The 26,953-nt window shown below is 40.7% G+C and overlaps 1 protein-coding gene across 1 annotated transcript in view; it reads left to right on the forward strand.

Moving 5' to 3' along the window:
* Positions 1-386: 386 nt before the first annotated feature.
* myt1b (myelin transcription factor 1b) overlaps positions 387-26,953 on the forward strand; it is a 170,883-nt gene continuing 144,316 nt past the window's right edge. Inside the window, exon 1 of the mRNA XM_052105813.1 lies at positions 387-428. The gene's annotated coding sequence lies outside the window, so the exon portion shown is untranslated. The remainder of the gene's footprint in view (positions 429-26,953) is intronic.

A 26,953-nucleotide genomic window follows, 5' to 3' on the forward strand; every position in this document is an offset into this window, starting at 1 on the left:
ATAATTGTGTGACTGATCATCCAAAAAGCACAAGGATAAAGCTACATTTTAAATAAACATATCCAGAATGACAACGGATTTATGAATCTGTGCAGCCCAAATTTCTTAAATGTAAATCTTACGAATGAAAATGTGCACATTGTGATTTCAGATTGGATGGCCGCGGTCTCGACTCTGTTTGTGTTCTCTTTTATTTGTTCATGTCTGGGGCTTGTCAAGTGTCACATTAACTAAGATATGACATCATGTACACTTTCCACTTCTTGAAATGTCTGTGATAATCTATCACACGATTCACACGTGATTCACATGTATTTATTTATAGCCTGAGCATGATATTAAACTCCTGACCTGAAGTGATTTAACATCGGAGCTCGGCTATCCATCTCTTCAAGTTGACCACATTTAAATCCACATCAGTGATTAAGGTAATTATCTGGTTAAGACTTTATTCCATAAAAATTTAAATGCTCCATAAAGTTTTATATGTAAAACGAAGAAAGTGAATCTTTTACTCTTATTCTTATTTAAACTGTGCTAAATGTTTAATTGTTAAATGTTCTTGAACTCTGGAAATGTGCTATATATATTTATTATTATTATTATTATTATTATTATTATTATTATTATTGTTATTTAACGAAATATTGGTGTCATATCGTAAAAAAATCCTGATAGATTTATTTTACTTTCACCTGTTTGTTGGCTATATTGATTTTATTTTAATTGTTTTTTATGTTTGCCTCAATAATAATGTTATACATGCTAAGACAAATGAAAATGCAGTTTCATGCAGATATTAATATAAAAAATACCAGGAGAAACCACAGCATATTCCTCAGTTAATGTTGCCTAAAAATTCAGCTTCATCTGGCATGAAAACAATTATAAAATAATATTTTTGTAAATAATAATTGTATAATAATAATAATGATAACAATGATAATGATAATAATAGTATTAGGCTATTATTATGAGAATGCATTTACAAGGCATATTTTATTAATAGAAACTACAAATGTAAGATTAACTTTGGCGTTTCATTTTGTTTTGACACACTTGATTTAGCCCTGCCCACAGATACAGATAATTATGTAATATGAACAAATACAGATACAAATACAGATAATGGCTTCGCTGCACACCCACACATACCACATACTAATAGAATCTGTTTTTGTGTGTGTGTGTGTTTTTTCCAATTCTCACTCAAAATTTATACACCACTGTAATTTGAGGGAAAAAAAAGTGAATTTATACTTTAAACTACACACAACAGGTTTAAAAAGTCACTGATACCTCAAAATAACTAACCACATCCAAACAGGGGGAAACCTGAATCTGGCTTGTCCTTTCTAAAGAAGAAAAACTAATGTGCTTTCAATATAAACACAATGACAAGTCTATGACATACCCTTTCAGTGAGCCAGCAATTTCCGTTTTGAAGTACGTGACTGGAGTGTGAATTTTTCAGCTTTTGTTTTAATAGGACACCTTCTAGTACTGAACTCACATTGGCAGTTCTTATCAGTAACAAATTAATATCTCTTTCAGGAGACGTTTCCTGTTTTGAATGGAGTGTTGGTGGTGTAGTGGTCTAAGCACATAACTGGTAATCTGGTAATCAGAAGGATGCTGGTTTGAGCCCCACAGCCACCACCATTGTGTCCTTGAATAAGGCACTTAACTCCAGGTTGCTCCAGGGGGATTGTCCCTGTATTAAGGGCTCTGTAAGTTGCTTTGAATAAAAGCGTCTGCCAAATGAATAAATGTAAATGTAAGAATTTTGTATAAGATGTCTGCTGGTTACTTTGATAATTAAATAAGTCTTCAAACATTTAAACGGTTCTAATGCTAGAGAAAAATTTTAACTCAGAAAAAATTAATAAAGAATCATACTGTTTAGAAAGGGATTTTGTTTCTTTCATTCAAGTTCCTGAAAATTATCAAGTGGAAAGTCCAGCTTTTTATTATTTTGCAGGTTTTAGGTTCAGTAAGCAGTTAGACTGTCTTGGAGTTAGACTTGGACTGGCATGATATGCAAACTAACAATATCCATGCATTCTGCAAATCAAAACTATATTAATTCCCTATGAAAAAGTAGTCTAATGCATAGTCTTTGAGGTCTTCAGCATTACAGCAAAATTAAATGTGTGTAAGAAATATTACATTGATTGGGCAATGATTTTTGCATACACCAGTTTGTCTTATAATAAGTTGTGTCATCACATTTTTTTTATCATCAACATCAAATGTTTAAAATCTTTATCATCTTAAATGTAGTTTTGCCAAATGGAGAAAAAAAAAAAAATTCTTTTCACACTATCCTATAAATATTAGATGCTGTGTTGGCACATTCCTCCAAGAGCTATCCTAAATTGATTGAATGATTACAGCTTGTATGTGCTGGCTGGGAACCATGACAAGCATGCAGCATAACTGTAATTGGCAACTTAAAGTTTGCCTATTCATTGATGGCTTATGTGATCTTTTGAGGGATTCTTATCTTTGTCTTTAGCAACTGCTTGTTAACAGTTGGCAATTAACATTTACCTATTTTAATCTTGTAGGCTATTTAAATAATTTAAACTTAAAGATTAAGAAGCCATTAAAATTACATTTGTATTTATCAAATTTCAAAACAGTGTTACAACTATTTGGTGTTCTTTTTGGTTTTAATATTCACTGACATAGGCATGATAAATATGATAAATGAAATAAATTGCTGCAGTCGAGAATACGGTTCCCTTTCATGGATTATCTATACATGTATTTGTTTCTAGTGACTCACGAAGCAAGGATTTTTTTCTCCCAATTGTGTGGAAAACACGTAAGGACGTTGTTGACACTATGTAAATTTCAGGGCAAATTCAATGTGTTTTTTTCCAAACATTACAAGGGGACAACATCGCTTCGTCGATGCTTGTGATTTCTCACCACTAGGCATTATCCCACTTGTTGCAGTTCTATGGCATCCAGATTTGTAGCTCCGAATGCTGGAGCAATTTGAGATTTCAGCTTTGTGTCTGAAAAGAAAGGAGTGCGAACAGACACCGGAATCCACCTCGTGTTTTTCACCCTTCCCCTGAGTGTAAGAGTGACTCTTGTCAGACATGCTCTGAGCCCTGGCTCGGCAACCATTTTCTGATGGAAACGTAAGGAAACAAGATGGACCCCTTTGTCCTTATTGTATTTTTCTGTGTAGTTCTGGGAGAATGCACATGAATAGACCTCTGACTCTCTCTCTCACACCTCCACGTTCGAAGCGCTGCTCATTGGGGGATCATGCATGGACCAGTGAGCCCGGCCGAAGAACGAGGGGGATGAAATAAGAGAATATTCCCCAACTGAGTGATGTGAACCAATGCGCGGAGTACTTTGTCGGTGCCATTATTCTCTCGGGATTTTATCATGAGATGCAAGGTATTTTTTCACCCGTTTCGTGGATCACACGGGCATTCTGGCATGAGAAGAGATGCACATCGCTATCTCTGCTCGATATTTTTCATGCTGGCTTGCATCCCATTCTAGAGATGTTTGAATTTCACTCTAATGAAATGTCAATTCAGAAAATTGATGGAGAAACAAATAATGTCACAAGTACAGCCGGGGGGGACTGGTTTGTGACCATAGATTTGAAGGACACTTATTTCTATATTAAGATTATGCCGAAGCACGGGCGCTTTCTCAGATTCGCTTTTGCGAGAGGAAAAGCGAAATATTTTTGCACCCTCCCGTTTGGACTTACTCTGGCACCACGCACTTTCACAAAGTGCGTGGATGCAGCTTTGATGCTCTGGAGGCTTCAAGGTATCCACATTTTGAATTATCTCGACGATTATTTGGTGTTAGCTCACTCAGACAGTCTGGCTGCCTAACACTGTGATGTCATTCTCAGCCATTGGAGAAATCTAGGGCTGTGACTGAACCTAAACAAGAGCATCCTGTTGCTAAGGCAACATAAATGTTTTTAGGTATGGAGCTAGACTCGCGGGTGATGTAGGCACGCCTGACTCCAGCTATCATTCTGTAATTATGCCAGTATCTAGCGATGTTAAGACATGTTCTCCCTGCAAGAACATTTCACAGGCTTTTGGGCGTCATGATAGTGGCATCGGCTGTCATTCCCCTGGGCTTGCTGCATGCAAGACCTTTTTTAGTGCTGGATGAATTCCACATAGGGACGTGAACCACTGAGGAATGTGCTTCGTCCCTTCAGAGTAACGCGTGGGTGCAACCAGTCTCTGTTGCCATGGAAATTGTCCCATTTTCTGATTTCGGGTGGGATAGGTGTGTGACCACAATGTGGTAGCTACATACGCTTCCTCTGTGGGTTTGGTGTGCTGTACAGACACATACACTGCCTGGAGATGTTCACAGTGCTACTCATACCATGCTGTGACTGGCACATCACATCCTTCTGTGGGCATAGAACATCTGTCTCTATGAGCCATACATGTTCCGGGCTAGTTGAATTTAGAGGTGGATCTCTTCAGATAGTGGAACAAATGTGGAGGAAGTTTGGCAGGGCAGAAGTGGACCTGTTCGTCTTCAAGCGAGACGTCGCACTCTGAACTCTGGTTTTCTCTCTCGCCCTTGGCACCAATGAGCATTGATGATCATTTATGGAAGTTATGGGTGTTTCCCTTAAATGGGGCGCTCTTTTGAATGATGATTTATCCCCTGCTGTGGTTGACCATTCTAAATGCTAGAGTTCCATCAACAAGGAGGCTATATATATATTTAAATGCTGTATTTTCACTTCTTATTTTCTACGAAAATAAATTCCAGTTCACTGCCCTGTCGGTTCCAGTGCTAGAATTTTTTGCAGGAGCATTTTGGGGCTAGAGATACTCTGGCAATGCTTCAAATCTTTGTTGTCGCTATAGCAGCTGTACATGCGCTTATCTATGGAGTCTCTGTTGGTAGGCATTCTCTTGTCTCTCCTTTTATGCACGGGGTTCACAGGTTTAAACGTTTTCATCCTATCCGCATACCTTTATGGATTTATCTGTTGTGTTAGAGGCGCTCTTGGCTGTCCCGTTCGAGCACTTGACAACAGTTATTGGTAAGTTTTTAACTATTCAATTGGCCCTGCTAGTGGCATCGGCATCGTTTAAGAGAGGGATGTTCATGCCCTGTTGATCAATGCCTTATGTATGGTTTTTGCACCAGGGTGTTCAAGGTTTGTGTTAAGACCTTATTTGAGCTATTTGCCCAAGGTTATTTCTTCATAATTTCACTCGAAGACCATTAATTTTCAGGGTCCGCAACACAGGTGTTTTGTGTCCAAGCAAAGACATTTGCTTATTGATGCAATTTTGAGTGCTTACGAAGTGTGCAGTTTAACTTCGCCTTTGGGTATTCTAATCCATTCTTTGAGGAGCATGGCATCCTCATTGGCTTTGGCTAGAGATACGTCCTTGGAGGACATTTGTATGGCGGCAGTGTGGTCCTCTCTTTGTTCGATTTTATAATCTGGACAAGGGTTTGACTCCTGCTTCCCAGGTTCTCTATGTTGGAACAGGAGTAAATTCAGAATTCCTTTTATTTAGATGCTTTAGCTAGCTTGTGCACCGCTGTATGCTTGCCACACGGGCTAAGACAGTTGGCAGCAACTGATTGTATGATGTGAATGTATTTTGTTCCCATAGCGATCAGACACATCTCAAGTTCCATGATAGGAAATGTCTTGGTTACGTATGTAACCTTGGTTCCCTGAGGGTAATGAGACACTGCGTAGCTGACCATGCTCTCTAGCAGCTGCATAGGCTCATGCCCTTTGCAGAAAATCTGACTCAATAGTGTGAAATTGATCGCCTTTATGGAGCCCATGATGTAGCTCCTTACAGGGCATTGCTAAAGTGCCATCAGCCAATAAAGGCATAATTGCATAAGGGCTTCAGACCATGTGACACTCGGATGGTGTTCCATAGCAATCATACAGGCCGTCTCGTTCTCCTCAGGGTACCAAAGTTACGTAGGAGACGTTTTAGCAAATTAAAGTTAATCTATTATACATTTTATTCATTATTATGTTTAAAAGAATAAAATGAAAACAGTTTTCAGGGCCTATATCTGATCATAAGGCTTTAATTAAGCTAATTTAGCATGCTTTATTAAATTTTTTGTTTACTTTGTCACATTATTTAAAAAAACTCACCAGGAAGTGTGACTAAGACTAGTTCTAAATTACCTTTGTGATGCAATGTAATTCAAATACTGATATATTCAGTGAGAGCACAGCTAGTGCTCTGAAGCATGTGCAGATAGAATATGGAATCATCCATACAGTGGATATGAATATGTGGGGAAGACTGATGCATGGGAGAGTATGTAAAGGCGGAAAAAGAGGAGTGTAGAGGGGGCAATTCTGGACTCAAAGTGAGCTTCCATGTGAAGCGACACTCTCTTTTCCTCTAAATGTCAGATGGTTGTTGAAATTAAGCACAGTCGCCATTCACATGATGAGAGAAAGACATGATGAACTATAACCATGCTTTGGTTCCTTAATCTGATTCAAAGGGTATTATATTGTCACTCGGATTTCTCTAACCCTTTTTCTGACATAAAACCTTCCTGTAAAAAAAAACACAATTTTCTCTAACAATGAGGAAACAGATCCTAATGCTTTGAACTACAGCCACTAAATTATTGTAATGAAGAAATAGAGTTTCATAGCTATATAAAAAATAAATAAATACAACAAAAATACCCAGAGTATCATGTTATAAATTTGTTCACCATTTACAGTAAGTGCCAATATTTAGGGCTGAATAGTTTTGTGGTAGTTTGGCACTGATGAAATTGTCTATTATTTCCTTTTAGCTATTTGTTGTTTTAACAAGTTATGTTCTTTTTGGTGTCTAAGAGACCCCAAGGCAAGTTTAATAGTTTGAAAAATATTTGTAGCCTGTGGCCTGTTGTAAAGAAACAACATAGGATACAAAAATATATTTTGGGGGGTTTATTCTGACAGCCATTTGAAAAAAGAGAAAAGGCAGTGGTCGGTGGGGCCGTATATATATAATATATGTTATGATGGCAGACGAAGGAAGACGAGGGGTGAGGATCTAAATGCGGTTTCTTTATTGAAAGATGAAAAACAACAAACAAGACAGGAACAAATGAAACATCCACGATGGGAAAACAAAATCAAAACACGAAAAACATCAAAAGAGTAAACAGGCTGGGGAAACATCCACGAAGGGCAAAGATAACATAGAAACATCTACATTCATCAACGATCGACAGGGGAATGGAGAAACAGCAGGGTTTAAATACAGAGGAGACATGATGATGACAAACGACAATCAGGTGAGAATAATGACACAGGGCTGGCAGTGATGAGGGCCGGGAATCATGGGAATTGGAGTTTGTGACAAAGACTAGTGAAACACGGGGCAGACAACAAGGGAATCGTGACAATATATATATATATATATATATATATATATATATATATATATATACACACACAGTACTGTGCAAAAGTCTTAAGTACATAAGATGTTTCACAAAAGCATTTGTCTTAGATGGTTATTTATATCTTCAGCTTTAGTGTGTCAATAGGAAATATAGATGTTAGACTCCAAACATTACTTTTGCAAATAGAAAATATTTGAATAGAAGAACAGGGAGCCCTGCAACAGATGTCATTGCCCCCACAAAGCCCCCCACTGAACACCGTGTCAGTCTGAGATTACATAAAGAGATGGAAGCAATTGAGACTGAAGAACTGTGGTGAATTCTCCAAGAAGCTTGGAACATCCTATCTGCCAACAACCAAGACAAACTGTGTCCAGGTGTACCTAAGAGATTTGGTGCTGTTTTAAAGGCAAAGGTGGTCACACCAAATATTGATTTAGCTTTTTCATGTTTAATGGACTTTGCACCACATTAAGTGATACATTAAAACTATTTATGTCATTATCATCCTCTCTATGCAACATTTTTCAAAAAGGTGCCTAAAACTTTTGCCAGGAATGTATACAGAAAAACAGTCAAATGAAAAAATGGAAATTAATAAAAAAAAATTAAAGGAAATAAAAATGTTTTTTTCAAATATGAAATATGGCACAATGAAATATGGTTTAGGCTAATGTTAATGAAAATACAAACAGGGCATTAGTCTACCCATATGGTTCAGTATACATCACCTTAAAACATGCTTTTCCCTATCTGTCACTCACTCAATGTTGTGTCGATGTAGTTACACTAGGGGTCAGTCTTGGGAGACCGAGACACCTATGATCTTTGATAAAAGGCCAATGGGAATTGGCGAGTGGCATGCCATCAGCCGAACCCTAAAAGAGCATATTCTAAAAGAGCATATTCTAAAAGAGCGGCACACAAGGAAACATCTTTTTTAAAATGCCTTTCCGTTTGTGTGTTATTTCTGGTTGTGGTCATTATCTCTCACCTTCTGATGGCCACAATCGCTGTCTTTCGTGTCTGGTTGCTGCTCACGCGGAGACATCGTTCGTGGATACCGCGAGAACATGACCATGGCATGTCCTTCTTAAGAAAGCAAGCCACCCCAGCGTCTCCCCACCTCGGTCCTTCTACCTACAGATATGAGGCCAGCGCGGCTAGCACTGGGGCGATTTGGGGACCTCAATGGGACCACCTCCATCAGGCATTCTCCCACGAACCTCCCATTCCCCAGCACGCTCGTTTGCCCCGATCGGGCTTCCGGATGTGTCCACCGGCTCATCTCAGGGTGAGTTCGACCTCTTGTTCGGGGCCAATGAAGGTGATGAGCTCTCGAGCGCAGAGTACAAGGTTCCCATGACCCCATTTAGGGATCAGGTATTGAACCTGCAAGCTCTGCCCCAGGAGGAGGCAGACCCATCCTTGACGTTGCTGTGGACGCTTTACGCATCTATTTGGATCGCAGGCAGAGCTTTAGAGTCTCTGAGCAGCTCTTTGTCTGCTTTGGTGGACCTTGGAAAGGGAAAGTGCTGTCTCCAAGCAGAAGATCGCCCACTGGGTCATTGACTCCATAGCGATGGCATGTCACACCCAGCACGTGCCGCCTGCCGCAGGGCTATGAGTCCATTCTACCAGGAGCATGGCGGCCTCCTTTGCCTTGACCAGTGGTGCCTCTCTAACAGATATTTGCAGAGCAGCAGGCTGGGCAACACCAAACACCTTTGCGAGGTTCTACAATCTTTGGGTTGAGCCGGTTTCGTCCTGTGTCTTGGCAGGAACGAACAGGTAAGCCCGGGAGAGTTGGCCGGATGTATCGTTTATGCATAGCGCCTTTCACCTCCCCTGAGTTGAAGACGTGCTCTGTTGACTCCTATTAGTGTTCACAAAATGTGAAAAAAAAAAAAGTGTTCTCTTTACGAGGGGGAGCACGACTCACCACGCTCTGCCTAGCAGAGTCGGGGCGGGACTGGGTGGCAGACGGCCCCGCCCCCCTGAGTGCGGCGAGGAATAAACTGCCCGAAGGCTTCCTCGTGGCTTTTCGTATTCATGGCGTCTCCGAAGAGACCGGAAGGGAAACCGGGGCATCGAGTGGGAAAACTCTGTCCTTATCCTTGATGCCCGAAAGGTTAAGCCATAAATGCCTCTCCGTGCTGACTAAAGCGGACATAGAATAACCAATGGCACGGGCTGTCTGCTTGGTCGCACGGAGAGATAAATCTGTGGCCCGACGAAGTTCAGAAAAGGCTTCTTCATCGAGCGTTGCACCCGCACTCAGGTCTTTCAGTAGGTCAGCCTGGTAAGCCTGTAACACGGCCATGGTGTGCAGCGCAGCACCAGCCTGACCTGCCGCTTGATAAGCCCTCCCCACTAGCATGGATGTAGTCCTGCATTGCTTAGTGGGGAGAGCGGGTTTCTTGAGTGATGATGCCGAACCCGGTGAGAGATAGCCCGCAAGCGTCTCTTCGACCGGCGACATCATTGAAACCCCCGTGTCTCAGCACCCACGATAGTCGAGTATAAAGACGTCGAGGGTACGCGAACACGGAAGTATATGGGTTCCTCCATGAGTGAGAAAGCTCATCATGGAGGTCATCAAAGAAAGGAAGAGACTAATAAAGCTTTCCCCTTTTTTTTTTTTTGGCCACCAGACAGAAATCTGTCAGGTTCACTGCGCACTGCCTAACAAATTCTAAATCCTAGCAGAGGAAAGAAAGTGTCTGACAGGCTTGTGAGACACACAGCACAGTTTGCTCTGAAGAAAACGGATCTGACGACACGCTGGTGACGCGGTCTATTTATAGCCTGGCCACAGGTGCATCTAATGATCTCACCAGCCGAGGCTATAAATTCGGTCAGTGTTCATTGACGTGTTACACACATATTCACAGCTGGTCACAATGCAGGATTGTTCCCAAAAGTGCTTAGCAAAGCGCAGCATCATAGTGAAGCTTTTTGTAAAGGGAACAACACATTAGGATACATGAGAAGTCTCATAAGATCCTGAGAAGGATGAGGAAATGTTGCCCTGCCTCTGGTCCTCCTTACAAAGTTAAACAGAATGGTTAAAGCATTCTGAGGCAAAGCATTCTGCCATGAAAACTTTGACTGGACATCAGCTGCATTAAAAATCTGACATAACTTATGTATAACTAGGGGTGGAAAAAGTATTGAAAAATCATACACAAGTAGAAGTACTGTTACTTCCCAAAACATTTAGTGTGATTAAAAGTAGCTGTCCTAAAAACTTCTCAAGTAAGAGTAAAAGTGTAGCTACTGAGTTGCAAAACCTATGTCCCATTATAATGAACACTGTATGCATTTTTAAAATACATCACTTATCTATGATAAACACTACATGAATCTTATTCCAAAAAATAAAAGGGAGACATGATAACAGAAATTAAAAGATAAAAAAGTTATTTTCAATACACTGATCACCATTTTAAATAATAATTTATGAAACAATTACATTAAAATCAGTTTATGTGTAGGGTCTAAATTTCCCTCAGTGCCGACAGAGCATTACTGATGTACATAAAATAATGCGAAACAATGCTAAATAAGCAAGATCACTTGGCCGTCATGCTTAAAAGAAATCATTCACCCAAAAATGTTAATATTCTCATCATTTAATAACCCTCGTGCCATCCTGGACACTTTCTTTCTTCTGCGGAACACAAAATAAGATTTTTGAAGAATTTCTCAGCTTTTTTGGTCCATACAGTGAATGTGAATCTGTGCTAAAATATTGAAGCTCCACAAATCACATAAATCAGTATAAAAGTAGTCTAATCAATGTGCCTCCAGAGGTTTAATTAATGTCTTCAGAAGTGGTATGATAGATGTGGTGAGAAACAGATCAATATTTAATTCCTTTTTTACTATTAATTCTCCTCCATACTCAGTCATTCTCCACTTTAACTTTCACATTCTTCTTGTGGTTTTGGTGATTCACATTCGTCATGCATATCTCCCTCTAATGGGCAGAGAGAAGAATTTCTAGAAAAAATGTACTTAAATATTGATCTTTTTCTCACCCATACCTGTCATATCATTTCTGAAGTCAAGGATTAAAGTATGTATTACTTTTATGCTGCTTATATGTGCTTTTTGGAGAGTCAATTTTGGCACCCCTTCATTTACATTGAATGGATCTACAGAGCTGAAATATTCTCCTAAAAATCTTAATTAGTTTTCTTGTGACGAAAGAAAGTCATGCACATCTAGGATGGAGTAAATGATAAGAGAATTTACATTTTTGTGTGAATTATTTCTTCAAGTAGCACATGGGGGGCCACTTTGTCCTCCTTTTGAGATACAATGTTCAACATTGATTTAGTTCTTGTATCTTTTAAGCCCAGAAATATCATTCTCATGCAAGATGCAACATTTTATGAAGTTTGTGAGTGGTGGAATGTTCTGCTCTACAAATGTTGATCTTTATAAAGGCTAAACATAATTATAATTCATCTTATCTCTACTTTCCTGTTAATTTATTATACAAAATAACACAATCTCTATATCAGGGTTTTGTATTATTAAAAAATTAACAATATTTAAAAAATATATTATTATTAAAAATGTCACTGTTTTATTCTATTACATTAATACTTTTAAAACTACTCAAGTTATTCAGCCAAAAGTAGTGAGTGGAATTCTTGTTTCCTTGTTATTGTTGTTTGATTAATAGCCTTTATATGACATAGCCTACTAGATAGTGCTCAATTCGGCTACACTTCAAGTCCGACATTTTGATGCAAATGCGCTTTATGTCCAACTGTTTAATTTCACTTTAGACATAAACGACAGTGTTTACATTAAATTGCATTAGCGCTCAAACGTTAGCCGCATGTCAATAAAACAGCGTGTAGCTATAGACATTAGGATATAAAAAGTTAATCTTTTATATTTCATCTAGATCAATCAATCAGTTGTGTTCTTGCTATCACAATCATTGTAATTAGATGTATAACATAGGCTAAATGTACAAAATTACTCAAAAGTTTGATCGAGGACATTTTTCCGATAAACATCTATTTTATTCATTTTATTGCCCAGCCCTATTGATAACATTGTATTAATATCTCATAGCAGCCCAATAATCTCAGTGATTGATAGTTAAATTACAGGCTACATTATAGACACACAGAATCTAGTAAAAAGAAATAATGAAATTTACCTTGATATGTTTCTTCAAATTAGAAGCAGGATTAATGATGATATCTGGCTTGAGCAAGATAAACACAGAGATATATCTGTTGAGTGCTAAATATTGACTTACAGTGCAATATTCACTAATCACATCACAATTTATGATTTAAATCTGTATAATTGTTTTTATTTTTTGTCTGATTCCATTAAGGGTTGTTTTCTTAACAATCACATTATTTGTGATATTGCACAAAGTTTACAAATCTTGCACTTTTTGCTGCATTAATGCAATGCATTATTGTGCTGCTCCACTTTTTCTCAATTTCTCAAAAGACTATGGGTTAATTAATGCACCTTTTTAATGTCCATTGTGTTTCCTATTATAGTACCTTAAATCTGGCTGGACAACAAGACATTAAGTTGGTTTATTAAATTGGTCATGATTGGCCCCCCATCTGTAATCCAAAATTCTCCCTAAATGCACTTTTTTAGCATCATAACCTGAGATATATATATATATATATATATATATATATATATATATATATATATATATATATATATATATATATATATTCATAAATACTGTATATTCATTGTTTAGTGTATCCACATAAATGTGGGTGCACATATATATACATATATACTTTAAATATAATGCAAAGATGAATAATTTACGAAGATTATGCACCCCATCAATGAGAATGGAATGCAAGCATTTGCTAAGCCTCCTTGACCGATTGAATTATAATACATATGTTTTCTTTAGAAGGAAATATACTGCATCGTGAGCACACTTGTTTGCCTTGCATAAAAATGCACCAAATCAGTTTTCACTGACAAATTTTGACAATTGCATTGTCTAACTGGTAAGAATCATCAATATTTTATCACATTAATACATTTTTCATCTTGATGTGATCAGACTTGAGTAGGTTTACATATTGATAAAAAAATTTATTCATAGCACTTACATTTATTGTTACCACAATTTTGTTTCATTAAAGAGAATAATTGGTTCTATTAATGCTTAGATCAGTTATTGTATTGCTTTACTATTAATTTAATAATTTGTTTTAAAGAAAGGCTGTTTAGACATTTAACATTTTTCACTAGTCTCTGATTTGATAATTTTAGCAAACATGCATCAACATGCTGCCTCAGTTCAGTATGTATTCAGTATGCATGTTCATGTGAGAACACTTAAACAAGTGAACACACGAATCTCTGTGATCTGAAAGTTTTACTCTATCTATTAAAAAAATAGATACAAATTTAAGCTATGGACAAAAAAACATGTGCCTGTTTTACTTTCAATGCATGGTCTTCTAGTAACATCAGAACCTGCAGGAGGACATGAGAAAAGGTCAATGTCTTGCAGGTAAAAATAATCAAACAACCCCATGGTGTTTGTGTTAGTTACTTGCCATTTAAAAGATGTTTTTCCATTCACAGTGACTTGCAGTTCATTACTTACATTGACAGTCTCCCTGGTGCACAATGTTGAAGTTACCCTCCAGTCACTCTCCCACCTTAAGTTGAGCTTACATCTTAAAATCAGTGTGTGGGGGTTTTGGTGTTTGTATAACACCGGTATATTTCTGAAATCAATTGCTCTCGCATTCCCTTGATATATTTAATTTTGCTATATGGTTATTTTAAGACATCTAACAGATGTACTAATACAGTAGGGTACAAACGGGCTAAATAATAATAATAATAATAATAATAATAATAATAATATATTTATTTTGTATAGCGCCTTTAAAAGTAGCTTTCTCAAAGCGCTAAAATTAAGATCATGTAAAAGCAATCCTAAAATAAAATGTTTTAAGAAGAGATTTAAAAGTCACTAATGTTTTTGCTTCCCTGATGTCGGCCGGAAGGGAATTCCAGAGCTTAGGAGCATAGACAGAAAATGCTCGGTCACCCCACGTATGAAGCCGTTTAATTAATAAATCATCGGGATTAATAAATCAGTCAAATACTCCGGTGCCAAATTGTGCAGAGATTTATAGGCCAGCATAAGGATTTTAAAATCAATACGGTACCTAACAGGCAGCCAGTGCAGGGACTCCAAGACCGGGGTTATGTGGTCCCTAGCCCTGACCCCAGACAGCACTCTAGCAGCTGAATTTTGAAGATATTGCAATTTATCCAATGATGATTTAGATACCCCAGCTAGAAGACCATTGCAGTAGTCAATGCGCAAAAAGACAAAGGAGTTTATCAATTTCTCAGCTACCGAGAAGGACAACATAGGACGTAGCCGGGCTATATTTCTAAGGTGATAAAATGATGTCTTAACTGTATTCTGGACAAAAGGCTCAAATGACAGTGTGGCATCAAATATGACACCCAGATTTTTTAATTTGATCTTAAACTCCAGTGTAACGCCATCAACAGATCGAGTAGGAGACCCAACCTTCCGCAGTTGATGAGGAGATCCAAGGAGCATAACTTCTGTTTTTGAGCCGTTTAGAGACAGAAAATTATTGGACATCCAAATCTCAGCAATATTTGTTGAAAGATGCCCAACGTTCACTTGCTGACCCGGTCTAGTATGTATATAAATCTGTGTATCGTAAGCATAACAGTGATAGTTAAGGTTGAGAGAGTAAAGGCATACCCTAAGGAAAATTAGCATTTTTCTGGTCACAAAGTGTATCAAGATTTAAGAAATACATTTATTTATATTGAATATTGATGGAACAACATTATTTGTGTGGTTGTTTTGATTCAAATAAATTTTGGGTAAAAGGCTCTTTCACTTGGGGTAAAAGGACCCCCGGGGATTTATAGTGATATAGTCACGAGTGTAGCACCAAATATTGGGCCCTGGGCCCAAAAGTATTTTAGGGTCCCTAAATAATTAGGGACCCTAATCAGGTGATATACAGTATGTCTTTTAGATGGAAATAGAACAGTGCTATTTCATTTGTAATTCACAACTTTTTATTTTCAAACAAAAATATACTTTGAATCAAGCAGTAAATAAATGTCACAAGGAGTGTGAGGTCAGAGAACCAAGGCTGGGTGGGTCAGTAGGGTGCTACTAAGATGACCTGCTCCTTGTCCTCCCTGACTTTGCACAGGGTCTGTGCAAGTAGGCTCACTGGGGGGAACTACTTGCACAGCCCCCATGGCCAGCTGAATGCCAGTGCATCTGTATCGAGGGTAGCCTCGGTCAGGGCGTATCAGTGTGGGCAGTGGGAGGGTTCCCGGAAAGCGAACAGGTCTACCTATGCTTGACCGAATCGACTTAAAATCAGCTGGACCACATGGGGGTGGAGTCTCCACTCTCCCCTGAGCATGTCCTGCCACGATAGTGTGTCTGGACTTGAGTTGCAACGACTTGCAAAGACTTGAGTTGTTGCTGGCTCCAGAGGTGGAGACGGCGGATGAGTTGCGACAACCAACTTGGCTAACATGGAAGAAGACAGGGCTGATTGGGGCAACTCAAAGTCTTGCAAAATATTATTTCTACCAATAGCATGTTATTAATATAATGGTTTGTGGCATGGGGGGGCGTGGTCATGTGTCGGTATGTGGGAGAGAGAGAGAGAGAGAGAGCGATAAACCTCGTCACCTGGTTCACAATTATCCCTAACACCTGTCTCTCGTTATAGTGATGCGGAGGGAGACCTAAAAGGGACACCAGAGCATCAGAGAGCGAGAGTTACCCATCAAGCACAACAGCCATGCACTGAGAGTTGCATGGCTGTTGTGCTTGATGGGTAACTCTCGGTGTTTCCTGACTCCTCCATTGCCCATGAACTAAGGAGGAGAACGCTGCTATCCGATGCACTGGGTGAAGGCTTCAAGACACTCACCAGCATCTCAGACCATACAGATCCTCAGACCGTACATGGCATGTGCCACCACATATCTGGACGACATCATAATTTACAGTAATGACTGGCAGCGGCATATGCAGTATCTGAGGCCTGTCCCGAGAGTGCTGAGACAGGTGGGACTCACGGGCAACCCGAAGAAGTGTGCAATTGGGCGGGTGGAATTTCGGTATCTGGATTTCCACTTGGGTCACGGCCAGGTGTGTCCACAAGTTGACAAAACCACAGCGATCGTAGACTGCACAGCGCCCAAGACCAAAAAGGGGTAAGGCAGTTTTTGCAGCTGGCTGGCTACTACGGAAGGTTTTTTGCCTAGTTATTCTGATGTCACCAGCCCGCTGACTGACCTTACTAAAAAAGGGGCTCCCGATACGGTCCAGTGGACAGAGACGTGCCAACAGGCCTTCCTTAAGGTAAAGTCTGCACTGTGTGGGGGGACGCTTTTACATGCACCTGACGTCTCTATCCCCTTTATTTTGCAGACTGATGCATCTGACAGGGGGCTGGTCGTGGTACTCTCGCAAGAGGTGTGGGGGTTGGGGGGCAGAATTGCATTTATTTAGAGTGCTTCGTTTATTTTAAAAGGAACTTTTACGGTTACCGTCGAGTGAGGATATCAAAACGAATAAAAGGACTGACCTATTGCATGGGATAATGATAATATCATGGAACATCTATATTGCCCCCCTCTAGCAAGGACCCCTGTTCTTCAGTTACACCATTTCCCCCCGGTCCAATGCCCCTGGATATAGTGTAGATATAAGGACAATAGTTATAGGGCAACATTTTTAAACTTATGTAAATACTTTTTGAGACAGCAAGATGTAAATATTTATATAAAGCTTATTCAAAATAATGACCTCTGCAAAGGGTGTGCAATTTGCTGTTAATTTCCATCACATTTGACATTTCATTACTTCTCAAGTATTCTATAAACAAATTAATTTCCATTGTGATTAGATAAGTCAATGTGAGCCCACTTTGAACATTTGAAAAATGTATTAATATTAGATCAAATTGCCTAAAAATCAACCTTTAGACATTAAACAAAATTATCTCATGGAACAGGACAATATTACAGTGCATAGTGAAAAACAGGTGTTTAGGAAAGTGGTAGATTTTGTTGCTATTTAGTGTTTTGGAAAAAAATCTAATGAAATGTGTCTTTTACCCCAGGGCCTTTAGCCCCATTGTTCCCTATAAATAAACTGAAGAATTAATGTTTATCAGGAAGTCTAAGTAGTGAAGATCCAGTAATTTCCAGTTTCTAAATGAACACAGTGGTAATTAGTGGTTTCCAATGGTAGGGACGTAATTGCTTCATTTAATTATCAACTATATATATTAGCAGTCCTGTGTGTAATTGTTTGCCGTTATGTTCCGCACTGCATTCTATGACACTGTCGTTTCATGTTTCGACAAGCGTGCTCTGCTGGAATCATACAGCAGTCCTCAGTTGAGCTAGCGCACAAGTGTCCTTTGTGTGCTGAACTGTTGCCTATTCTATTTAAGTGCCAAAATAATTCTGTCTGTAACGCGTGATTCTGATTGGTTAATCACAGAAGTCTGCAGTTAAATATTTTCATATGATGACCACTAAACTGTCTAATTGACCATTGTCCTAGACAGCCAAAGGTTTCATTTAAGCTAATTAAAATTATGTGACTGTTGCGACATATGGTAGCAAAATGAAATGATGTAGTTCCTTATTTGTTGCGGCAGTCCCAAGGTGAAATATCTACTGCATGGTGTGCTAAAAGAGATTTAAATGTTCTCTCAAACAGATGAGGATTGTAAGGTTAATCAAGTTTTAAATCAACAAAACCTACCTCCCTTCCTAAACCCTAAACATAACCATTATTCATAAAAAGCAAATGTGAGATTACAAATAAATTAGGTTATGAAGGCTAATGCTCTATCGAATTTTAAATAAAGAAAATGTACATCCCTGCCCTAAACACTGAACCTAAACCTAATCGAAAGTGTCATAAAAGCAAATGTGAGGCGAAGCAACCACATCAATTTCATGTAATTCTATAACACTTTCATCTCATGTGCCGGCTAGCATGCTCTGCTGAAATCATACCGCAGTCCGCAGTTGAGCTGGCGCACAACTTGATTCTGCTTGAATAAGCTTGCAATTGCAGTTTGTTATGTGATGCACACATTAAAATGTACCACCTTCCAGGTCATGCGCTGCAGTAGAAGTGTTTTAATTTCAAAAGATAGGATTCTGTGAGAAACAGGCCATACAATTTATGTTAATACTCGTGATTTGTGTAAAAGTTAATAAAAAAGTAATTGTTGTTGTATAGACTCTAGTGTTCAGGATACATAGAACAAGCCACATAAAATCATTTGTAAAAACATATTTCTATCGGGAACACAAGCAGGCTTGAGTGAAGTTTAAGATGCCATTTATTTGATAAATGTAAAACAAAGTAATGTCTCTTTCTTTGGCGTAGGCCCCGTCCGGCGGTCTGGGGGAGTTGTACCCGGAAATGTCATGTCCTGCCGGAGATAGGAGGCAGGGGCGAGGAGCCTACCCCAGTGCGGGACAGGGCTCAACTGGTGGTGGTGGGGTGGTGGAGGTTGCCGTGTTAGCACACTGAAAGAGCAAAGTGATAGATTGTGAGCAGACTTATAAAGCAATGGCTTACATGCGATTGGCTAGGAATTACCTAGCTAATGATGTGATGATGTACTTGGATTATAAAGTTGGATTTGTCAATACACATGTATCTCAATAATTGTCCTAAATCTGTAATATAATTAGCATAATTTCAAAGTTATCTCTGCTTAGATGTTGTTTATATTATTTTACAGATTGCCATTGTGGTGTTGCCACATAAAATTATCTAAAACTACAGCACACACGCATACACTGATTGTCAATCAATCAGGATGCAGCCGTTACTAGATTACTAGTGAATTATAAAATTACATGCTCTGGATTAGTTTCAACAGCAGAATAAGAATATGAATTTTCTAATAAGTGACACAGGCCTAACCAATCACAAATATAGCCTGTTATTTTTTCGTTATGGATATTTTAATCAGTCTGCTTGGCCGATCCGGCAAGTAAAATTCTCTTTCACTTGCCCCTTTAAAAATGTGCATGTCCCGGACAAGCGTTAATGCCGAGCCCTGATTAAATATTGTATTCTACATTCTCTGATAAAAATGTTTTCTACTTTTAGTAAATTTTGGAAAACAAGCCAAAAAAAGACTAATCAAAAATGTATTTTGTTCCAGTGTATAATGGCCTACTTTGATCCATCATTAACTTACTAAAAAACAAACTTTCTCTTCTTAATAGAGCTGCATATCGCCGATTATCTTCATGCTAAGATACACACAGGGAACATGACACACATATTATCATTCACTACATCACATGGCATCACTTTATAATCTAGCTGCAGCAAACTCGTGTGAGTGACGAGTGTCCCCTCGCCAGAGTGTGCATCAGCCGGGAGAAGATTCAATATTTTCTCTGGTCAGTTCATTCTGGCTCTCAACCTAGTAACTCTCTCTCTGCCCATCTGCTGGTGGATGGGTGCTTTTATGCCACTCTTCTCATGCTCACTGGAATTAGAGACGGTTGTAAGGTATAACTTAGCTCAGGTGTAAGTACCCTTACCGCTTTCTCTCTCTCTGGACGGGCACTTGACCATGCCCCTGCTGCCACACTTACATAGGCTGCTGCTTTCCAAGACAGCATCCTAATTAAAACTGAACCTCATAAGTGACCGATTTGGAATGATCTACATAGGCTACAACTCAAATGTCAAGTGTAATACAAATAGGTAGCGCTCCTCACGCAGGCACACAAGAAACTTGACTCACTATTGATTCCAATAAAGTTGAATGTTAGCATGTTGCTACATTGACAACAAAATATTCCAGTAACCATAGGGATGTGCATGGATAGTCGTTATTTGGTTACTTGTTCGACGCGACTGTTTTTGAATACCAAAATCTCTATTTGGTTATTCTAAATGCGCAATAAAGGCCTTCAACCCGACCGAAGGCCAACAGGACCCAACAAACCATCGGTTTTCGGGCCATGTTTACATATGTTTTTGCATGCATATCCACTGTTTTTCAATTGTTTTTCTACATAAAACACATGCTGGAATGACAGCTTTGACTGTCACCGTGCCAATTGAAAAACTTAATTACGTTTTATCAACACATGTGGCTTTTTTAATGCAGGTGTCAAAGTTTTGACATTCTGAAAAAGTTAACGTTGCAAAGAGAAGATCTTGTGACTGTTACGCATGATTCCTTTGCGGTTATCTGAATATTACAATTACAATATTCAGTTCCCCTTCTGTCACTCACTCGACGTTGTGTCAATGTAGTGACACTAGGGGTCGCTCTTGAGAACCCCCGAACACCTCCCATTCTTGGAGAAAAGGCCAATGGAATTTGCATGCCACTCCCCCGGACATACAGGTATAAAAGGAGCTGGAATGCTGATGCAAGTGGCAAGAGACTTTCCTATATTTTATACTTTTGCTTGATATTATACAAGCATATTCATGTATCCACAACCTTTGAATTAGAATATAATCATATACTTCACATTCATGAAACCAGCTTATATGGCATTATCATTGTATTAAGACTCCATGTATTCCTTGTATGTCCATCCTTGTACTCCTGTGTTGTATACATATTACCAGGCACAAGGCTTATATGTTAAATGTGTGTGTGTTAGAAGATTACATCAGGCTCGTTCTCTATCCTTGTAAATGGTTTGTTAAATGGTTTGTGCTTTCTGTGCCCAACATTCACATGAGAAACTAGAGAGCTGTTTGCGACAAAAATATATACATTTTAGACTCTTAGTATATGAACTTGTTGCCCTTTTGAACTGATGAGGTTACAGAGCTGAATTCAGATAGCTTGGTGCTAACTTAGCTATAACTCAAGCAATGTGCAGATGGGAGTCTTGCACATACACACATACAAGATAAGACACACTTGTGTAGTTCTGGTGTTTCCTCAACATGCAAGGCCACTTAACTGCAGACTTCACACTTAAATGGGTCATAACAATATGTCCTGAAAAAACCTTGAGTTAACTCCAAACCGTGCAGAACGTGCTGTACCAAATAAGGAATCTTCTTGGCACAGTCTCAAGAGGGTATAAATACATTAACTTAATTTGTGGTTCTCAGACTAACAACTCAACTCTCTCACTCTTCGCATCTGATCTCCAACTTTGAGGTCTCATCTTACTATCCATACTTTAACATTAACTTCTTTCATTGAATTACTTCTGTTCACTAGACAAGACCTAGTATTGTTAGATTAATTCCAGGACTTAGTCCTTGGATATATCCTTAAGATATATCTACTTAACATTAAAGAACCATGAACCATTTCCTTTATAATTTAATTTATTCTCATTAATTCCTATTTAATACATTTTACAAATTTCTGTACAAATAAAATGTGTTATTCCTTCTACAAATCATCTGAATTATTGTAGTCATTTTCCATCTGCTGAATCCCACTGCATCAAATGCCCAATCCATTCAGATTTTTTGTTCAGAGTCGAGCAGTTGTACTGTTCCATTCACCTCTTAAGAAGCATAAGCTGTTGTATATACTGTGCATTTCCAGCGTCTTTCTCTCCTTCACGACGAGCGCAGATTTTGCCCCTGGGCACTTCGACAGCGCTAAAAGTGTATAATCCTGCTAAAGAGTATGTTTTCTCTATTAAAGCACACACTTCGACATTAAAAGTATTTTTAAAGACGTTTCTATATAAAGATGCCTTTCTGTCTTTGTGTGATTCCTGGATGCGGTCGTTATCTCTCCACTTCCGACGGTCAAGGGCGCTGCCTCATGTGTCAGCATATGTGGATGGTTCATGTTCTCATTGCGAGAATATGACCATGGCAACGTTGCAGTCGTGGCTTTCACTCTACCGATGAGTATGAGGCCGGGTGCTGTCCCGCCGGGTAATTCTCTGCGCACCTCCCGTTCTGCAGCAAGCTTGTTTGCTCCAGTCCGGTTCCGAAATGAGACCAGCCTGCCTCACAGCCAGCATGACGTCTCTTTTGGGATGAGGCATCGAAGAGCACACTGCCCCCTAACCCTCCCACACCTCTGATCCCTTTCTTCCCGGAGGTGCAAGAAAAACTGACAAGGCCGTGGAGGATACCTTTCGCTGCCCGAAACAGACTTCTGGGTTTATCCGCTCTCACTACCCTCAACGGCGTGACGGTCCACGGGTACACGGAGGTCCTTCAGGTGGATAAGGCGGTTGCGATGTACCTGTGCCCGCAAAACTTCCTTTTCTCTTTTGTTCGCCTTACCCCGATCGGGCTGCAGTACCCTCATTGTAAAAATGCAGTTTCCTCAATCCTTGGGTCACGTAATCGGTGTCCACAGCCACCATTGTTACAGCCACCGGACACTGAGCACCCACAGCCAGGGCCCCACGAATGCGACCTCCCTGCATTCAGGTAGTACTACCTGAATTACTCGTTACTACCCTGCATTCGGCTTGCAGGTAGTAACGAGTCTCGAGGACAGCCCAAGAGGCCCTCTTCCTCAGTCGCTAACCTGCCCTATACCAATTTCGTAGAGGTAGGTAAGTGCTTTGAGCTCCCCCTCAGCACAGCCACCTCGGGTAGAAGCAACGCTCCCCAACGCAATGTCACCTGCTCCCCCAAGTGTTAGACACATGACTAACGCTTTCCAACCCATCACGGTGGCTGGTCAGGACCATCCTTCTTGGCTACACGGTTCAGTTCGCCAGGCGCCCACCCCGGTTCAGCGGTGTCCGCTTCACTTTGGTGCAGGGCGAGAACGCCACCACCCTGCGTGCAGAGATCAAGACCCTTCTTCGCAAGGGCGCAACAGAGCCTGTCCCTCCAGCCAAGATGGGGAAAGGGTTCTACAGCCCTTACTTCATTGTGCCAAAGAAAGGTGGTGGGTTGAGGCCAATCTTGGACCTGCGAGTTCTGAACCGGGCCTTACACAGACTCCTGTTCAAGATGCTGATGCAGAAACACATTTTGACATGCGACCAGCATCAATATTGGTTTGCGGCAGTAGCGTTGAAGGACGCGTACTTTCAAGTCTCGGTTCTACCTTGACACAGACCCTACCCTATACAGAATTGAGTCCCGAGATGGTCATGGTACCACAGCACACATCGTGTAGCTATCACGCCACTCTGCCGCCACTTATTCAGCCATTGGACAGACCTTGCATTTCTACGAGCAGTAGTTCCCCTACAGTAAGTGTCCAGACATGTTGTGGTCACCACAGATGCCTCCAAACTGGGCTGGGGTGCCATGTGCAATGGGCATGCAGCTGCCGGTTCCTGGTCAAGACCGGGTCTGGGTCGGCACTTCAACTGCCTAGAATTGCTGACTGTACTACTCGCACTGCAGAGGCTATTGTCATTGATCCAGGGCAAGCATGTGTTGGTCCGGTCCATCAACATACCGACAGTAGCATATATAAATCACCAAGGCAGCATACGCTCTCGTCGCATGTCGCAACTCACCCAGCCATCTCCTCCTCTGGAGTCAACAGCGGCTGAGGTCACTGCGGGCAACTCATATCCCAGGCAGCCTCAACACCACAGCGGACGTAATATCACAGCAGGAAACACTCCACCCCCAGGTGGTCCAGCTAATTTGGAGTCGATTTGGCAAAGCACCGGTAGACCTGTTCACTTCCCGGGAATCCTCCCACTGCCTGCTCTGGTATTTCCAGATGGGAGCCCCCCTCGGTACAGACGTGCTTGCACACTGCTGGCACCGGGGCTGCGCAAATACGCATTCACCCCAGTGAGACTTCTTGCACAGACCCTGTGGAAAGTCAAGGAGGATTGCCTCACACTGGCCCACCCAGACTGCTCCTCGTGACAGCACCTCCCTGGCAGATTTATCTGAGTAAGGACCTTCTTTCTCAGGGATGGGGCACAATCTGGCATCCACGCCCAGACCTCTGGAACCTCCACATCTGGCCCTTGGACGGGACAAGGAAGATCTAAGTGGCCTACCATCAGCAGTCGTAGACATGATCACTCAAGTAAGAGCTCCCTCTACCAGGCAGCTTTGTGCCCTGAAGTGGCGTTTGTTTGTGAATTGGTGATCTTCCCTAGCCGAAGACCTCCAGAGATGTGCAGTCGGGTCAGTTCTTTCCTTCCTGCAGGAGAGGCTGGAGTGGTGGCTGTCCCCCTCCACCTTGAAAGTATACGTAGCTATAGCCACACACCATTACGTAGTGGATGGTAAGTTCCTAGGGAAACACGACCTGATCATCAGGTTACTGAGAGGCGCCCGGAGGCTGAATCCTCCCAGGCCAAGCCTCTTCCCCTCATTGGATCTCTCTATGGTCCTATGAGCCATAGAGTCAGTCGAGCTGAAAGCCCTCTACTTAAAGAAGGCCCTCCTGATTGCTTTCACCTCCATCAAGAGGAAGGGGGACCTGCAAGCGTTCTCTGTCAGCAACTCTTGCCTGGAGTTCGGTCCAGAAGATTCTCACGTGATCCTGAGACCCAGACCGGGCTATGTGCCCAAGGTTCACATGACCCCCTTCAGGGATCAGGTGGTGAACCTGCAAGCGCTGCCCCGGGTGGAGGCAGACCCAGCCATGTCGTTGCTGTGTAAGATGTGTGCTTTGCACACAGATCTTTAGATGCTCTGAGCAGCTCTTTGTCTGCTTTGGTTGACAGCGGAAAGGGAACAGTCTCTAAACAGAGGCTTGCCCACTGGATCGTGGACTCCATTGCATTGGCCTACCAGACCCAGGCCATGCCCACCCCCTTGCAGGTTTGAACACACTCTACAAGGAGTGTGGCGCCCTCATGTGCACTGGCCAATGGCATCTCTATTGCAGACATCTGCAGAACAGCGGGCTGGGCAACACCCAATACCTTTGCGAGATTTTACAGTCTCCGGGTTGAGCCAGTTTCGTCCCATGTTCTTTCATGTATGAACAGGTAGAGATCAATAATATGGAACAGGCCGGGTGTATCGCTTGCGTATAGCACCTTTCCCTGCCCCTGAGGTGAAAACGTGCGCTTTTACCCCCAGTCGAGTTCACGAAGTTGTGGACCCTGGATGTTATTCCTCCCTAAACCTATGGTTTGCGAACTCGGCGGAGGAGTTTGCAGCTAGCCCCACTACGGGGTCTAATATGCCCTGTACTGGGATAGGTGCTCCACAGGTGCCAATTACTCCGGTAACCCCTATGATGTAAATTCCGCGGTATAACATTTTAGGTTGGTTTAACTTTAACACTTTTCAGTATTGACTGAAATGCAAGTATAATCTTACTCAACATTTCTCTCAATTTATCCACTCTCAATTCTCTAAATTTGTACACTGAACTTGTTGCAATGGAAGGAGCCTCTGTGAGGTATGCATGCAGTGCTGCCTCAACATTTTGCATAAATTAGGTATTTTAGAATGCAGCATAGGTTGCTACCCATGCTTTGGAATAGCCATTGTGTCAGGAATGCACCTATGATGCCTTAACCCTATTATCTTTTTAAGAGGCTTGAGAGAGGGGCAATGAGTGAGTCAATCACATTTTTGTGAAATGTATTGAAAAGGGGGTCCCTGCAAATACTGAGGACATGCAATGTATACAACGTATGGCATCAATTAACAATCTTTATCTAAAAGTAAAAAGGCAGCATTTTTTGGTTGAGAAGGCAGCTGACCACGAGGCAAAAGCTCCTAACTTTTAAATGTTATTTTCATGATTTCTACAAGCTATAAAATATCAAATAAAAGCATTATTTTAGGGGGAGCCCAAATGTGTTAGAAAATAGCTATAAATAAATGTTCAGAGGTACCTTTATATGCTTGCCCTTATTAGGGTTAAAATTTTGGAACAAAGCTCACAAATTGCCATCTTTCCAAATATTCATCCAGACAGAGCTGTCCGGCATGGCACCAGGAAGCCAGGCTGCTAAACTGGGGACAGTGCTCTACTTGTCAGAACACATTACCAAACAGTTCCCTTTTACATAGTCGGCAAGCAATATAAAAGCCAAAACCTTAAAGGTCACAATCACACCCACACGGCCAGACAAGATCAATAAGTAATTAGCTCAGCAATAGCACCAGTTAATCATCCTTCACTTCTTACCTGACACATACCTCAAGCTCTGACTATTTTGTCAAACATGTGCTTCATAAAAAACAGAGCTCATTCACTGTCTCACAATGGTAGTAGCTATTTCAGACATAATAATAGATGAGAGAAAGTAGACATCAGACGTACTATAGCATCATACAAACACATCCAATTAATTTTTCTTAAAGATTTCCTGTAATGTTTCTTCAAGGAACAGTAATCTTAATTGTTTGACCAAATTACATTCTGGGAGGTGAATTGGATGTGATATTCATTGTAAGTTGTAATAAAGAACTTTGATTAGGCCTGTGGTCAGACGTAAGCTCAGGTTTCGTAATGGACGTTTGATTTTCATTGCTCTGGCTCTGAGATTGTGGCACAAGCCTCAT

This window comes from Xyrauchen texanus, chromosome 35 (assembly GCF_025860055.1).
Source record: "Xyrauchen texanus isolate HMW12.3.18 chromosome 35, RBS_HiC_50CHRs, whole genome shotgun sequence".
NCBI lineage: Eukaryota > Metazoa > Chordata > Actinopteri > Cypriniformes > Catostomidae > Xyrauchen > Xyrauchen texanus.